Here is a 17,859-nt window from a genome sequence, read left to right on the forward strand (position 1 = left end):
CCTTTAAGAAAGTTGAGATCTTTGTTCTTTGACCAAAAATTAGCCACCACCAACAAACTCTTCTCCATGCTTCAAGACTCAGTTCAGACATTACCTCCCCTGAGAAGCCTTCCTGGTCTCTATGGACCCCGTCATGCCCGTGTGGGTGCTTGCATAGGATTTGGTGCACACTCCTCGATGGGGCTTCCTTCTCTATAATACTACACTGGATTGTGGGCCCCTTGGGGATGGGCCTGGGTCTACTTAAGCTCTGCCTGGCACATGGTGGGCACCCAACCTAGCAGATTGTAAAGACTTGTCTCTCCCAGAAGTATGCTTCAGTGGGAGCCCTGAACATCTCAAGACCATATTTTTTTGACTCATTCTCTAACTTTCAAGTGTTCTCAATCTAGTGGTGAAGACATGTTTAAAAAAGAAAAACAAAAATCTACTGGCACAGGCCTTCATTTCTCCTGTATTCCAACCCATTCTTTACACTTCAGTCAGACACAAATGTAGCCATCTAAAGTTCCTGCTAAAACCTTCCAGGGGCTTCCCATTGCTCCTAGGATGAAGACCAACTCCTCAATGTGATCTCCGAGGTCCTCCAGCATTGGTCCCTGCCCTCCTCCAGCCTGGGGTCTCAGCACTACCTGTTCCCCTTCTTCCAGCCTCCTGCTGCCCCTCCCTCCAGCTACTGAACCTCCTTCAATTTGCCAGACTCACCCACTTCTTTGCATCCTGGTGTTTGCAAGAGGGGTTTCCTCTTCCCAGGACCCTCTTCTCTTTCTTTGCCTGAGTCCCTCCTACCTGTCAGCTGCTGAATCACTTTTGGGATGTTATTGGCAGGGTAACTCCATGCTTCCAGAGCAGCCAGTTCCCGGATCCTGGCTCCCATCCACTGAATTGCAACCGCCCGCACTGGGTTAGTTCACTCCACTCAATGCCAAGCTCCCAGGCATGTGGCAGGTACTCTGTAAAAATCCATTCGAATTAATTAATTTAAAACTTAAACAACAGCAACCAAACTAAGAGAGTTCTCTCCACACAATTTTGGAAGTCACAGGCTGCCCAGGACATGGTGAAGTAACTTTCTCCCAGTGTCTAGGGGCCATGTCAAAAGAGGACCTCCAGATTGGTGGAGAGGGTTCTGGAGGCAAAGTCAGGAGAGCAGAGGTGGAGCCTGGGTGCCCTGGGGGGTAGCCGGTTGTCACAGTGAGTGTTAGCTTCTTCGTCTTTATGATGAATATAAAAATGCCTGTCTTGGCCGGGCATGCTGGCTCACCCCTGTAATCCTAGCACTTTGGGAGGCCAAGGTGGGCGGCTCACCTGAGGTCAGGAGTTTGAGACCAGCCTGGCCAACATGGTGAAACCCCGTCTCTACTAAAAATACAAAAATTAGCCAGGCGTGGTGACGGGCGCCTGTACTCCCAGCTACTCGGAAGGCTGAGGCAGGAGAGTCGCTTGAACCCGGGATGGGGAGGTTGCAGTGAGCCGAGATTGCGCCACTGCACTACAGCCTAGGTGACAGAGGGAGACTCCATCTCAAAAAAAAAGCCTGTCTTTCCTGACACACAGGGGTGTGATGGCATGGCACATGCACATGTGCAAACCCTGTGCAAACTGTGAACAGCTGTACAAATGTCAGGTATAATCATTTTCACTGCCATCATCTTCAGGAGTCAGCCCAGGTCACAGCCTTCCCAGCTTTCTTCATAGCAGCCCAAACCCAGGCCTTAAGCTTTTCATCTTCTTTTCCCCCTGGAACTAGGCCCCAGCTCGCTACAGAGAAGATACATCAAAGCCCCACATGAGGATTTTTATTGCTCCACATTAGATAAGCTTCCTCCTCTTGAGAGAGACTACAGGGAAGGTTGGGAAGCTAATCTCAACTTCCTGCTTCCCAGCCACCTTCCCCACACCTGACTCCAGTGAGGGGAGGCCTGTGGCTGCTCCTGCTTTTGTTCACTTTACTCATGGTCCTCTGCCCACTGTCTCTCCCTGGGATTTTCTTATTGTTCTTCGTGGACAACCAAGAGCCAGAGAGACTCATCAGGTAATGAAAGGGACCCAGCACACCCCCATCACTCCAGGTTCCCAAAGCAATAAACCAAAGGACAGTTTGTGGAACATGATTGGGCCACAAGAATAAAATTGCCCTGAAATTGACTCCTTAATAAGGCAAAAGACATCCATTGCATAGACATTATGAACCTATTATATGTCAGGTATTTAACATGTTCTATATCCCTTAAACCTCATATCAACTTTCTCCATTTTATAAATAAGCAAATCGAAGCTCAGAAAAGTTTTAGTTAGATGAATAAATGGATAGGTCGATGGATGGATAGGTGGATGGATGGGTGGGTGAATGGGTGGATGGATAGGTGGATAAGTGAATGGATGAATAGATAGGTGGGTGAGTGGATGAATGCATGGGTGGCTGGGTGGTTGGTTGGGTGGAAGAGCAAATGGGTAGATAGATATGTGGATGGATACATGTATGGATAAATGATTGTGTGGATGTGTGGATGGATGGATGGATGGATGGATGGATGGATGGATGGATGGAAGAATGGATAGATAGATAGATAGATGGATGGGTAGATGGATGGAGAAGCTCCTTGCCAGAGTCAAAAGGAAGTGGGTCCATCTCCCTAAAAATGCAGAGCTGCCATGTCACTTGCGCTTTCTTGTTGAGGTCCCTCATAGGAAGGGTTGTGCATGTCACTGGGCAAACATAAGACAAGGCCATTGTCTGGCAAAGCTGTTCCCTAGAGCAGCAGAGTCACCCATTTTAGACTGAAGATTATGGAAAGAATCTTTCCCTTTTTTAGTTGCAGTTTCGGAGTTAGAAGAATTTGCATCTTTGGACCATCATTTATTTACTGTGTGACATGGACAAGTTACCAAACACCTCTGTGCTCAGTGTCCTCATTTGTAAAATGGAGGACTATCCAACTTTGTATTGTTATGAGTTTTAAATGATGTCACTCAGATAGAAGATGTTACATATGTCAGTTTTCTCCTCTCTCTCCCCTTGGCAATGCAAAAATCATTGCAGAGATGAGCTAAGAGTGGTTAGAATTTTCCCTGAAGGGGGAAAAGCCAGATGTAGCTGAGTTGCTCTGTAGCAGGCCTCGCTGTACTCCTCTGGGATTGAGAAGAGAATCGTTTCCCTCCAGGTATTCACAAAAAGGAAATGAATTTTCCCATCAGGAGGAAATGGAAGAAGACTCCTATTCTTGGTGACCTCTGAACCATGGCATCATGTCAGTGGCATCTGAGAGACTCAGGTCCAGACCACCCAGGGTTTGTTCTTTCAAATGAGAGGGTGGAAGACGTGAAGGAGAGCAGGGGCAGAAATGGGTAAGAAGCTGAAGACCCAGAACATCCAGCAGGCCAGGTTTTCTTTTCCTGACTTCCTCTAAGGAGGGATACAGAAGGAAAAGATTTTTCCTAGATTACTTGAGAATGGGAGAGAGAGAGAGAGAGAGAGTATGTGTGTATGCACGTGTGTGTGCCCACACATGCCCTCGTGTGGATGGGTGTAAAGAGGGGAGCGTGTGGGGAAAATGGGTGTGGGTGTGTGGATATGGGGTGCGGTGACGGGCCGTGTGTGTTTGTGTGTGAGGGGTATGGAAGTGGGGTGGGATGTGTGTACGGGGGGTACCGTGAAATGGGAGTGGGCCTCTGGGTGGGTAGATGTGGGTAGGGATATGGGAATGGGAGGTGGCGGAGAGTACGGGAGGGGAGTTTGGAAAGTTGTGGGTGTAGGTCTGTGTCACATTGCATCACACTGAGGGGATGGGCCTCTCTAAATGCACAAAACCACACATGTCTAAGCACTGTTAATAAACTCTTCTTCGCTGGAAATTTGTAAGCAAGTTTATTTTTCACTCATTCATTTTCTGATCATCAGCACTAGTCTGTAATGAGAAAAACAAAAAATTAAAGTGCCTTTAGGAACTTGCAATCTATAAGGTGAGACACAGGTGAATTCAATAAAAATAACGAGTACATTTGCCATGTGCCAGGCGCTGTTTTAAGCACTTTATATGTATTACCTGATTAACTGGTCATAACAGTTTTACACGAAAGGTACTATTGTGACTCCCATTTCACAGATGAGGAACCTGAGGCTTGGAGGAACTGGCTGCTGTGGTCTGAAGGTGTCCCTCCAAAATTCATATGTTGAAACGTAATCACCAATATGATAATATTAAGAGGTGAGTGAGAGGGCTGGGCACGGTGGCTCACACCTGTAATCCCAGCACTTTGGGAGGCCAAAGCGGGAGGATCACTTGAGGTCAGGAGTTTGAGACCAGCCTGGTCAACACAGTGAAATCCCGTCTCTACTAAAAATACAAAACTTAGCCAGGCATAGTGGTGGGCACCTGTAATCTCAGCTACCCAAGAGGCTGAGGCATGAGAATCACTTGAACCCAGGAGGTGGAGGTTGCAGTGAGCCAAATCACACCACTGCACTCCAGCCTGGGCGATAGAGCGAGACTCTGTCTCAAAAAAAAAAAAAAAAAGAGGTGAGTGAGGCCCTCAGGAGTGGAGCCCTCATGAATAGAAGAATTAATGTCCTTATAAAAGAGGCTTGAGGAGCTGTTGGCTGTTGGCCCCTTCTGCCATGTGAGAAGGCAGCAAGGAGTACCATCTTGGAAGCAGACAGCAGCCCTCACCAGACACGGAATCTGCCAGCACCTTGATCTTGGACTTCCCAGTCTCCAGAACTGGGAGAAATACATTTTTGTTATTTATAAATTCCCCAGCCTCAGAATTTTTTTGTCTTTCAGTTTTTGTTTGTTTTTGAGATGAGGTCTTACTCTGTCACCCAGGCTGGAGTAGAGTGGCACAATAATAGTGCACCGTAACCTTGAACTCCTGAGCTCAAGCGATACTCCCACCTCAGTCTCCCACGTAGCTAGGACTACAGACATGCACCGCCAAGCTCAGCTAAGTTTTAAATTTTTGGTGGAGACAAGGTCTCACTTGCTATGTTGCTATGCCCAGGCTGGTCTCAAACTCCTGGGCTCAAGCAATCCTCCAGCCTTGGCCTCCTAAAGTGCTGGGATTATAGGTGTGAGCCACAGCTCCCACCCAGGTACTTTGTGATATCAGCAAAAATGGACTAAGACAGTGGTCCAAGGTCAAACAGCTTGTGACTGGTGGAGCTGGGATTCCAATGCAGGCAATGTGTCCCCTGAAAATGTATTCCTAGGTATAACATCAAGTCCGTACCATCCATCCCTAGTTGATATCCAAGGGATAGGCTCATGTTCCTTATAAAGGACTGGCTGCCAGGGAGCAATCAACCCAGTAAGATGCATAGTGTGCCTCTGAAGTCCTAACCCATTGCCCTAGGTCTACTGCTGTCAGCATCCCATCGCTTCATGCTTCCTCACCCTATGTCTCCTACCCTGTTTCTACTTCTCATGTGACCCCAAGACCAGGCAGACAGGGAGTACAGGAAGGAGACATGTATAAACTTAAAGGCCAACCTCCCTCTCCACTCATCGCCTTCCCAGCAGCCCTGAGGCTGGGACACTGGTCGCACGGTATTCTTCATCCCAAGGGTCTCCCTCCTGCTCCTCCTGGGAGGCAATACCTATGACAGCTATAGTGAGATCACTGGGCCTCACGCACGTGGCCAAATCTGACTTCAGTTCTCAGGGTCATACTATTAATAGCATCTCCATCCATACAGGTCTCACCAGGGACCGGAATAGGCTCTGGTGCTTTAGGTGCATTACCTCATTCAGTTTAATTCCCACAACAACCCCATGAGGAAAGATGGTTCTCCAGATAAGAAAGATAAGAAAACCAAAGCTCAGAGAAGCCAAACAGCCCGCTAGAGAGGAGGCACTGGCATGACACCACAGGTTTGCCCTCAGGGCCCGGGCCCCTGGCCGCACTGCCATGCCGTTTGGTCTCTCCCTCTCACACCAGCTTGTATGTAGAGTGAAAAACTGGTCGTGACTATTTCCACTGCCAGGTTGGGGAGACTGGGTGGGGGGGTGTTCCATGCTAAGTACCTTCACCCCTGAGGGTCAGACTTTCTGGGGAGGCCCACCCAAGTCTACGGCCCAGGAGACCAAGGCGTCTGTGGGGAAATAACTTCTCCCAGGAGAATCGAGTCAAGCATGGTCACCCCCAGGCCAAGGCAAAGGAAGGCCTGCTGTCCCCGCTTAACTTTGCCCCAGCATCCCCAGTCCTGGCCGCACAGGCATTTGTGCTGGATCCTGGGCATTGTGGCCTTCGAGCAAAAACTAGGCATTCAAGCCCCTAAAACATCAGGGCCCGAGTATTAAAATCCTATTTAATAGGGGGTAACACCCGCAAACAGGGAGAAGAACTCTCCCCGTAGTTGTTCCTTGAATCACGGCAGGGCTTAGGGATGCTGAGGGTGCCGGCAGAGGCAACTCTGGGGCGGGGAGATAGAGTGACCGCTGCCAAAATCCAAGTGTCAAAGGTCGTGGGGCCAGCAGTATTTGCGGTAGGAGGCAGCGGGCTGCAGACTGGACTCACCCCTGAGTCACCAGTGGAGGCTCCCGGAGACAGATTTGGGGCGAGGGGAGGAGTTTGAAAGAGAAGGGGGTACGCCATCATGAAAGCTGGAGTGAGAGCCTTTGTATTGTAAGTTGTTGTTTCTAGCAGTTATTTATAAAGGACCCAAAAGACTATGTTCCTGCCTCAGGCCAGCAGAGGCTTTAGAAGCAGAGTACAAATGTTGGCCATTGTCCCTTCTAAAAGGAACAATTCAACAAACAACTTTGGCTGAAAGGAGGGGACATTCCTCAGCCGTGTTTTGTCCTACTCAAATCTGGCTGTCCATGGATGGCCAACTCAGGCTGGCCAGCAACCTATGATCTGTGGCCCAGCACAAAAAGGGAGCTGAGCCAATCAGATTCCTGCCTCAGGAATTTGAATCAAGAAATGCTGAGATACGCAGGCTGTCCGCTGCGGGGCTGCAGGCCACAGGAACTCCTCAGAAGATTCCAGATGGTGGAGCTAGAGCTGGGGGGCCTATGAGGAGGAGAGAGACGGTGGACGCAGAGAACTGGCTAGTAGAAGGTTTACAGTGAGAAGTCAGACTGGGAAAGGCAGGAGAAAGGCAGTGACACAGACAGAGGCCATGAGGTCCGGCTGGCGCCTCTGTCCTTGCCCCAGGCTCTCCCTCCCTCCCTTTCTCCTTCAGTGACTGAGTGTCTGATGGGACAGGAAGGGAGGGGAGCCGGGCAGTGACCACTTCCACAAAATGGTTCTGGGGTGAAGGGGACCTGGTCATCAGCCCATGATGGCTCTTTCAGTTACGACAAGGACACCGAAAAGCCAAGTGAGCAAGAAAGAGAGAGTCCAGCAGTGACGATCAGCCACCTCCCACCACCACCCAGGCAAAGCAAGACGTTGGCTTCAAAGGCCTGGGCAGCATCTAAATCGTGCCTCAGGAGGGCAGGCACGGTGGGGAGTGGTGACTTACAACCGTCTTAATTCGCAGCTTCGCTTTCTAACTGTGAGAACTTGGAGAAGAATGGACCCTCCCATGTCTTTGTTTTCACATCTATAAAATGGGATAAGAATAGAACCTCCTTCCTTAGGCTGTGGGAGTGTCCAGGAGGGTCAAGGCAGAGCCTGGGAGAGGCAACGCCTGGCCCCGGGGAAATCCTCCTTTCAGCCACAGAAATTCTGCTTTTGTGCTCCTCCAAGAAGGGCTAGAGCAGGCATAAGAGGTTGAGGAGTCTCTTCCCCTATAGAATTTTCTGCCCGAAATGACCGCCTGTCCATCGACAAGAACATGCCCCTCTGTCCGTCGCCCTCGGGGACTCTGTGGGGAAGGCGGCTTCCAGAATCACCCTGGCTGCAGATCAGCCTTACTTAGCCAGGCTTATTAATAGGAGAACATCCATTTCTGTCTTAAAATAGCTGTAGAAAGTTATTTAAAATGAGCCGCAGTTGGGTGGTCAGATGGTTTGTTATTGTCTTCCTCTCAGGAGAGTTCAAGAACTCTCTCATATTTTCCTGTTTCATTTATAGTAAAACAGTCCTAACAGGAAGGTCCATTGCTCTGTGCAACTTCCTGAGTCAAGGATGCCCAGGCTGTTGGAAGGGTCTCAGAGTCAAGTGCCACCCCCATCCACTACCCACCACCCGCTCTACAGAGCTCTTGGCAGGCAGGCAGCCACCCAGCCTTGGCCTGGCTCCTCCAGGTGTAGGGGCTTCCAGGCTCCTGGGGAGAAGCCTGGTTGGGAAGAGAACTGGGCTTGGGAAACAAGGACACTGGCCTAGAAAGAGTCACTCAAGACCCATCTGACTCCTGCTTTTTCCTCTGTTCTGAATATCTTAAGAGAGGCCCTGCAGGACAGAAAACCAAATATCACATGTTCTTACTTCTAAGCAGGAGCTAAATCTTGAGAACACATGGACACGTAGAAGGGAACGACATACACTGGGGCCTATCGCGTCGGAGGGTGGAGGGTGGGAGGAGGAGAGGATCAGGAAAAATAACTAATGAGTACTAGGCCTAATACCTGGGTAATGAAATAATCTGTACAACAAACCCCCATGACACAATTTACCTATGTAACAAACATGCACTTGTACCCCTGAACTTAAAATAAAAGTTAAAAAAAAAATAGAGGTCCTGCCTAGAGCAAGGGTCTTGTAACAAAAAAGGCCCTTCCCCTTGGCCAGGCTTAGTGGCTCACGCCTGAGGCAGGTGGATTACCTGAGGTCAGGAGTTCGAGACCAGCCTGGCCAACATGGTGAAATTCCATCTCTACTAAAAATACAAAAATTAGCTGGGTGTGGTGGTGTGCACCTGTAATCCCAGCTACTCAGGAGGCTGAGGTGGGAGAATTGCCTGAACCCTGGAGGCGAAGGTTGCAGTGAGCTGAGATCACACCATTGCACTCCAGCATGGGTGACAGAGCAGGACTCTGTCTCAAAAAAAAAAAAAAAAAAAGGCCCTTCCTCAACCTCACATCTTGTCTTCCCCCAGCCTTTCTATACCATTCCTTTCCCTCCTTGTATTTCTTTCTCACGCCAGCTTCAAAACCTATTTAGCCATGACACTCTCTGGAACCCTCTATCCATTGTGAACACACTTCCTTTTTCCTCCAGATCATCATCTTTTGCCTTCACAGAAGTCTGCGTTTCCTCTGCAGCCCTGAAGGAGAAAGTTGCTCACCCACACTCCATGACTCTGAGGCAGAAACGGTGGCTGGCTTGTCTCACCTCCCTCTTGTCACTTCCACATTGTTGCTCAACTCTTTCTTTGAGCCAAATGCCATCCAATCACTGTCCTCCTGATATGGTTTGGATCTGTGTCCCTGCCCAAATCTCATGATGAATTGGAATCTCCAGTGTTGGAGGTGGGGCCTGGTGGGGGGTGATTGGATCATGGTGGTGAGTTTCTCGTGAATGATCCAGCACCATGCTCTTGGTGCTGTTCTCGAGATACTGAGTTCTCGTGAGATCTGGTTGTTTCAAAGTGTGTAGCACCTCCCCTCATCTCTTTTGCTTCTGCTCCTGCCATATAAGATGCCTGCTCCTGTTTTGTCTTTTGCCATGAGTAGGAGCTCCCTGAGGCCTCCCCAGAAGCAGATGCTGCCATGCTTCCTGTACAGCCTGCAGAACCATGGTGAGCCTATTAAACCTTTTTTTTTTTTCACTAAATTACCCAGTCTCAGGTATTTCTTTATAACAATGTGAGAACAGGTGAATACACCTCCTAAACACTAAAAATGGTCCAGTGCCCTCTCACTGAATCCCTCAAGACCTGGCTCATGGTCTTCCTCTCCAGCTCAAGTCCTCAGAGATTTCAATACCCGGGCGCACAACTGATTGGCCTGTACTTCTTGGACAGCATTAACTCCAAGAGTCTCCACCTCCACTTTACTGCGGCCACCACTCCCAGACGCCACCCTGGATCTTGTCATGAGTCAGGACTGGGTCATGTAGAGTTCAGTATCTTCCCTTCTGGTTGCATTCTCCCATCCTTTGAGCTATCTCATGACCTCACGCCCATGACAACTATATTTTGACCTCCAAGAGACCCCATCCACTGGTCCTTCCATTTCCTTCAGCCTATCAGTCTTCTTGGCTGAAAGTCCAGACCCTGTAGGTGATCATATGAACTGCACCCACACCATCCTCCTTGCACTGCTATCCTACTGTACCTTCCTCTCCTGACAAATCCTTGTTATTTTCTTCCAGTCTCAGTGGAGATCCTTCAAGCCAGCTCCTCAACTGGTGCATCTCCGGAGCCCTTGTCTGTTGCGTCCTCTTCTCTTCAACACTCCCCCTCTTCTGACATTTTCCACTTGGCCTATATATCTGTCCAGTCTACACCATCTGACAAGAACCCTCCATAAAACCCCTCTACCACCCTCTACTTTGGTTTCCTCTCACTGTAGTCTATTCATGCTGTCACCCACTTCCTCACCACTCATTCCCCATCCCACTGCACCCTGGTATCAGTCCTGGTCACTCTATGGAAGCTGTTTTCTCTGAAGTAATAGATTCAAGCACAATTGCTGTGTAACAAATTACAAATGACTCCAAAACTTAGAGGCATAAAACACACCCCCCTCACTTTTTTTTTGAGATGGTGTTTCACACTTGTCACCCAGGCTGGAGTGCAACGATGCGATCTCAGCTAACTGCAACCTCCGCCTCCCGGGTTCAAGTAATTCTCCTGCCTCAGCCTTCAGAGTAGCTGGGATCACAGGCACCCACCACCACACCCAGCTAATTTTTTGTATTTTTTTAGTAGAGATGGGGTTTCACTATGTTGGCCAGGCTGGTCTCAAACTCCTGACCTCAAGTCATCCACCTGCCTCGGCCTCCCAAAGTGCTGGGATTACTGACGTGAGCCACCGTACCCAGCCAATAACCCTTTTTTTATGCTCGTGGCTTCTGAGGGCCGGGAAGTTGGATCGGCCACATAGTACAGCTCATCGCTGCTCCGTGGGGCCTTGTCTGGGCAGGTGACTCATCATCTGAAGGTTCATGCGCTTTCATGTCTAGCACCCAGGCAAAGACTGGGTCTGCCGACCAGAGACCTATACATGGCCTGTGTGTGTGGCGTGGCTTCCTCACAGTGTGGCAGCCTCAGGGTGGTCTCACTTCTTATGTCGTGTGCTCTAGTGTTCCAGCAAACAAGGTGGAAGTGGCATTGCCTTTTATGACTCTGAAGTCACTACGACTTTTATAGCCTCAGAAGTCCTATAGCATCATTTCCACTATGCTTCATCAGTCAAAGTAGTCACAAGCCCACCCAGAATCAAGAGGAGATCACAGAGATCCCATTTCTCTAGGGGAGAGTGAGGAGGTTGCATTGCGGAAGAGCATGTGGGATAGGAAATACTGTTGCAGTTTATCTTTGAAAAATACAATGGACCACAGACTTCAGTGATCTTCCAGTTACTAAATCCAAGGGACATGACTTAGCCTACTTCTGCTGCTATAGCAAAACACCTGAGACTAGGTAATGTATAAATAATAGAAATTTATTTCTCTCAGTTCTGGAGGTGGCAAAGTCTAAGATCAAAGAACTAGCAGATTTGGTTTCTGGTCAGGGCCTGGTTTTTGCTTCAAGGCCATGTCTTTAATTCTGTGTCCTCACATGGTAGAAGACATGGAGGGACAAGCAGTTCCCTTCTACCTCTTTTCTGAAGTCATTAATCCCATTCATGAGGGCTCTACCCCGAATGCTTAATCACCTCCTAAAGGCCACGCACCTCTTAATACTATCACATTGGTGATTAAGTTTTAACATATGAATTTTAGGAGGACACGTTCAGAACATAGCAAGATGTTTTTTAGTTAATATCTTGATCTCTTCTGTATTTTTTTTGTTTTGTTTGGTATTTTGAGACAGGGTATCTCTCTGTCACCCAGGCTGGAGTGCAGTGGCGTGATCTCAGCTCATTGCAACCTTCACCTACCAGGCTCAAGTGATCCTCCCATGTCAGCCTCCTGAGTAGCTGGGACTACAGGCACGTGCCACCATGTCTGGGTAATTTTTGTGTTTTTGTAGAGATGAGGTCTCACTTGCCTTGTTGCCCACGCTGGTCTTGAACTGTTGGGCTCAAGCGATCTGCCTGCCTTGGCTTCCTAAAGTGCTGGGATTGAAGATGTGAGCCACTGCTCCCAGCCTGTATTTGTTATTATTGATCATTCCCTGCTTCAGGAAACTGTCTACATTGTCCATGTGGGTTACCACACTCTTCCAGCTCTAGACAGACCTTTGCCTACTACCCCATCCCCCACTTCATGTGCACCTCTGCCTTCCTGTTAACAAGAATGTTCCCCAAGGGTCTGTTCTCAGACCACGGCTTAGCTCAGTCTTTGGCTTCTCTCCTGTGACTTAGATTGCCATCTAGGTGCAACTAACTCCCAAATCTATTCCACCACATACCTCTCTAACAGTTGGTCTTATATACCCATCAGCCTGGTGGATGTGTTCAAAGACAGCTCAATTTTGGCATGTCCAGCATTGAACTCACCAACTTCCACTCTGAACTGGCCTCTCCTCTGGTATTCTTTTTCTCCCTTAGAGATATGTAACTGCCCAAACTTTGACACCTCCTTTTCTGTCACCTCTCACATCTAATTACTTACTAAGTCATGATCATTTTGTCTCTTAAATGTTTCTACAATTTTTAGTTGCCATCATTTTAAAATTAGAAGATTAAGAATCAAAGCCAGGTACAATGCATGCGCCCATAGTCCCAGTTACTCAGAAGTCCAAAGTGGGAGGATCACTTGAGCCTGGCAGTTTGAAGCCACGGTGTGCTATGATGGTGCCTATGAATAATAGCCACTGCACTCCAGCCTGGGCAACATAGCAACATCCCATCTCTAAAAAAAAAAAGAATCAGAGAGTCAGAAAGGTTGTTATTTTCCAAGATTAAACAGCTATCATCTATTTATTCTTTTATGTGTTAATCCACCACTTATTGATTACAACTAAGTTCCAGGAACTGTAGTGAAAAAGCTTGTAAGACATAATCTCTGGATCTTTTCATTGGAGAGATAAGCAAGTAAGCACTAGATTACTATAAAGTGTGATAAATGTTGTGATCATGAGAAGTGTTGGGTACTACCAGGGCAAGAATCCAACCTGGATGGGCCAGGCAAGGTGGCTTATGCCTGTAATCCCAACATTTTGGGAGGCCGAGATGGCTGGATCACTTGAGGCCAAGAGTTTGAGATCAGCCTTGGTAACATAGTGAGATCCTGCCTCTACAAAATATTTTTTAAAAACCAAAAACCTAGGCCGGGCGCAATGGCTTACGCCTGTAATCCCAGCACTTTGGGAGGCCAAAGCGGGCAGATCACCTGAGGTTGGGAGTTCAAGATCAGCCTGACCAACGTGGAGAAACCCCATCTCTACTAAAAATACAAAATTAGCCGGCCGTGGTGGTGCATGCCTGTAATTCCAGTTACTCAGGAGGCTGAGGCAGGAGAATCGCTTGAACCTGGGAGGTGGAGGTTGCGGTGCACCACTGCACTCCAGCCTGGACAACAAGAGCGAAACTCCATCTAAAAAAAAAAGAACAAAAAACTAGCCAGGCATGGTGGCTCATGCCTGTGGACCCAGCTACTTGGAAGGCCAAGGCTGAGAGGATCACTTGAGCCTGGGAAGTTGAGACTGTAGTGGGCCGTGATTGCACCACTGCACTCCAGCTTGGGCAACAGAGAGATCCTGTCTCAAAAACAAAAAACAAAACAACAACAACAAAATCCATCCTGGAATGGGAGGGAAGAAAGTTGAGGTTGTATTAGTTTTCTATTGTGTTATAACAAATTATTCCAAATTTTAGCTGCCTAAAACAATAAATATGTATTAGCTCATAGTTTCTGTGGGTCAGAAATCTGGTACAGCTAAGTTGGGTGCCTCAGGGTCTTCCAAGACTGTAATCAACGTGTCAGCTGGGGCTGTAATCATCTCACTGGTGACCGAAGGAGGTTTCACCCTGAAGACCCTCACTGGCTATTGGCTGAAGTTGTCATTTTCTTGCCACATGAGAGCAAGAGCTTTGAGAGAGAGAGAAACAGAGAGAAGAGAGGGAGCTCGAGCTAGAAGTCAGTCTTTCTGTAACATAATCTCGTAAGTAACATCCCATCACTTATGCCACATTCTATTTTTTAGAAGTGACTCGCTAGATCCAGCTCATGCTCAAGGGGAGGAGATTACACAAGGGCATGAACACCAGGAGGAGAGATCACTGGGGGCCATCTCAGAGACTATGAGAGAGACCAAAGGAGATGACTTACAGCAGGTGATGTCTGAACTAGACTCTGAAGGAGTTAGCTAGGTGAAGAGTTACGGGACTGTCTTAGCAGAGAATGCTATGTGTGAAGTAACCTGGAAGGGAGAGACAGAGTCTGAGGCTGGAGGAATTCCACGCTTAGTAAGGCTGGAGGATAGGCTGCCGTCTATGTGGAAACTGGAGGCAAGTTGATGCTGTTGAGATGCATTTGACAGCTAATCCTGTCATGCAATGGTGCCTCCCAAGTTAATGTCAAATTCCTTGCTTAATATGCTCTTGTTCACTCTGTTTTTGCAAATTTTTAAATAGGTAATCAACATTAAATGTTTCATGCACACACAAATAAATATATATATAATCAAATAATCAAATAAAAAATTGAACTTACAACCTCTTTCCTATTTACAAAAACAGAGCAGTTTTTCAGTAGAGCACATTTATAAATCATTACAAATGTGAAAAGCATGACTAGAATTTTCAGTTATCGGTGGGTGGAAATCCCCTTATACTTTGGAATGTATTTATTTACTTATTTACTTTTGTTGTTGTTGTTGAGACAAGGTCTTGCTCTGTCACCCAGACTGGAGTGCAGTAGCATGATCTCAACTCACTGCAGCCTCCACCTCCCAGGTTCAAGTGATTCTCCTGCCTCAGCTTCCTGAGTAGGTGGGATTACAGGCATCTACCACCACATCTGGCTAATTTTTGCATATTTAGTAGAGACGGGGTTTCGCCATGCTGGTCAGGCTGGTCTCAAACTCCTGACCTCAGGTGATCCGCCTGCCTTGTCCTCCCAAAGTACTGGGATTACAGGCATGAGCCACCACACCCAACCTTATTTACTTTTTTTTTGGGTTTTTTTTTTGAGATGGAGTCTCACTCTATTGCCCAGGTTGGAGTACAGTGGCTCAATCTCGGCTCACTGCAATCTGCCTCCTGAATTCAACCGATTCTCCTGCCTCACCCTCCCGAGAAGCTGGGACTACAGGTGTGTGCCACCACACTCAGCTAACTTTTGTATTTTTAGTGGAGACAGGGTTTCACCATGTTGGCCAAGCTGGTCTTGGACACCTGACCTCAGGTGATCTACCAACCTTGGCCTCCCAAAGTGTTAGGATTACAGGCGTGAGCCACCACGCCCCGCTATTTACTTTTTTAAATAAAATTTTTCATTGAATTTTGACACTCATAGAAAAGCACACAAATAATAAAAGGTACAACTCAATGAATTTTCACTAAGGAAAATATCATCTAGATTTAAAAAATAGAACATTGTCACCCCCAGTCTCCCCTTGTGCCACTTTCCAGTCGCGAACCCTCTCTCTTCCCCAAAGATAATCACTACCCTGACTTCCGTTATCGCAGAGTAGTTTTGCCTGTTTAAACTTTATGTGAATGGAACCATACAGTCTATACTCTTTGCGTTTGGAACTCATCATTTATTTTTGTTAGACTCATGCATGTTCCTGCATGTAGTAATAGTTGGTTCATTTCACTGCTCTGTAGTATTCCTTTGACTAGACCACCATGTATGTAGCTATTCTACAGTGACTAGAACTTTAAACTGTTTCCAGTTTGAGGGAATTATGAATAGTGCTGCTATAACCATTTATGATTATGTCCCATAGTGTACACACGTACACATTTCTGTTGAGCCTATGTGTAGGAGTGGAATTGTCGGGTCATAGGTATATGTATATTCATGTTTAGTAGATACTGACAGTTCTTCAAGATGGTTGCACTAATTTATACTTCTAGGAGCAATGCGAGTTCCATTTGCTCTACCTCTATCTACATCCTTGCCAGTACTTCAAATCTATATTTTTATGATAAGCTATTCTGAAGCATATGCAGTGATATCTTATTGAGGTTTAATTTGCATTTCCCTAATAACTAATGATGTTCGGCAATTTTTCATATGATTCACCTTTTAAATATATTATTTTGTGAAGTGTTTGTTTATACCTTTGCTCGTTTCTCCCTCGGGTTGTCTTTTTCTTATTGCTTTGCAGACATTCTTTATATATTGCACTAATTTACTAGGGTAGCCAGGCAGCCATAATAAAGTACCACAAACTGGATGGCTTGAATAACAGAAATGTATTTTCTCAAAGTTCTGGAGCCCAGGAGTCTGAGATCAAGGTGCTGGCAGAGTGGTTCCTTCTGAGGGCTGTGAGGGAGAATCTGCCCTATGTGTCTCTCCTGGCTTCTGAGGGTTAGCTGGCAATTTTTGGTATTCCTTGGCTTATAGATCTTGACCTTCATCTTCACATGGGCTTCCCCTGTGTGCGTGTCTCTGTGTCCAAATTTTCCCTTTTATGAGGACACCAGTTATACTGAATTAGTGATGGCAGCAGCTGCTGGCATCACACTGGCTGCAGCTGCCCAAATCATGGCTGCAGACCCAGGCGTCCTGCCCTATGGAATAGGAAGGAGCCCCGCCCTCCTGAGTGGAGCTACAGCTGCCCAGACTGTGGCTGTGGATCTGAGCCTGTGCTCTTGGTGGGGGTGCCAGGACCAGGCAGGATCTGCCCTCCTGGGTGCAGCTACAGCTACCCGACCTGCAGCTGCAGACCTGGGTCTCCTGCTCCACAGAGCAGACAGGAGCCAGAGACAAACAGGAGCCCCACCCTTACGAGTTGGCTGGGGCCGGAGCTCCCCTGGTTGCTATCCCAGGCACAGGACCTGGGCATCTCTGTAGCCTGCACTCTCTGGTCCCGGGAAGACGACCCCCACCCCCACACATCATCCCTGCAGGCTCAGGGGTGTCTACTCTCACTGCCTGGCCTCTCTCCACTCCTGGTACCGGCTCAGATCTTGGAGCAGGGTTGGGGCTGAGCCTCGAGTCCATGAATGGCAACCGGAGGGAGACAGAGTCCTGGGCGGAAGGGGGCGTGTCCCTGGTAAGGCCCCACCTTCAGGCCAGGGCTTCCAGGCCCGCAGACCAGACCGGAGTGAGGACTCATGATTCCTCTTCCAGGCCTGCCCATGGTCACCCATGGACCATTTGGCATGCATTTCTTCCCCTCCAAGGTCCATAAAAGCCCTGGGCTTAGCTAGAGCAAGAGATGGCGGGGAGAACGGAGAGAAGACAGCACAAGAAGACCAGCTGTAGAGAGGAGCTACCCTCTCTGCTGAGAGCTTCAGAGACCTGCAGAGACATCCGGACTACCAGCTGCAGACAACCCTCTCCAGGATCTCCTCTCTGCTGAAAGCAGCAGACGTCGGGATAAGCTGCCTACAGAAAGGAGCTACCCACTGTGGGTCTCCTCTGAGCCGTTCTAACACTTAATAAAGCTCATCTTCATCTTGTTCACCCTTCATTTGTTTCCGTACCTCATTCTTCCTGGACACAAGACAATAACTCAGGCTGGCCACAGAGGTTTCCAGCCAGAAAATTGACACCTCAAAGATTCTGTAACATGAGGGCCCACCCTACTCAAGTATGACTTTATCTTAACTAATGACATCTGCAGTTACCCTATTTCCAAATAAGGTTGCATTCTAATGTACTGGGGGGTTGGGACTTGGATATATAAATTTTGGGTGGGCACAATTCAACCCATAACATATATGTTTTGAAAATCTTTGG

At 47.8% G+C, this 17,859-nt stretch overlaps 1 long non-coding RNA gene across 1 annotated transcript; it reads left to right on the forward strand.

The window, feature by feature from the left end:
* Positions 1-4,102: 4,102 nt before the first annotated feature.
* Positions 4,103-17,588, forward strand: LOC135965198 (uncharacterized). Its single transcript, XR_010578109.1, has 2 exons — positions 4,103-4,208; positions 17,301-17,588. It is a non-coding gene; the product is annotated as an uncharacterized lncRNA (long non-coding RNA).
* Positions 17,589-17,859: the final 271 nt, after the last annotated feature.

This window comes from Macaca fascicularis, chromosome 1 (assembly GCF_037993035.2).
Source record: "Macaca fascicularis isolate 582-1 chromosome 1, T2T-MFA8v1.1".
Lineage (NCBI taxonomy): Eukaryota > Metazoa > Chordata > Mammalia > Primates > Cercopithecidae > Macaca > Macaca fascicularis.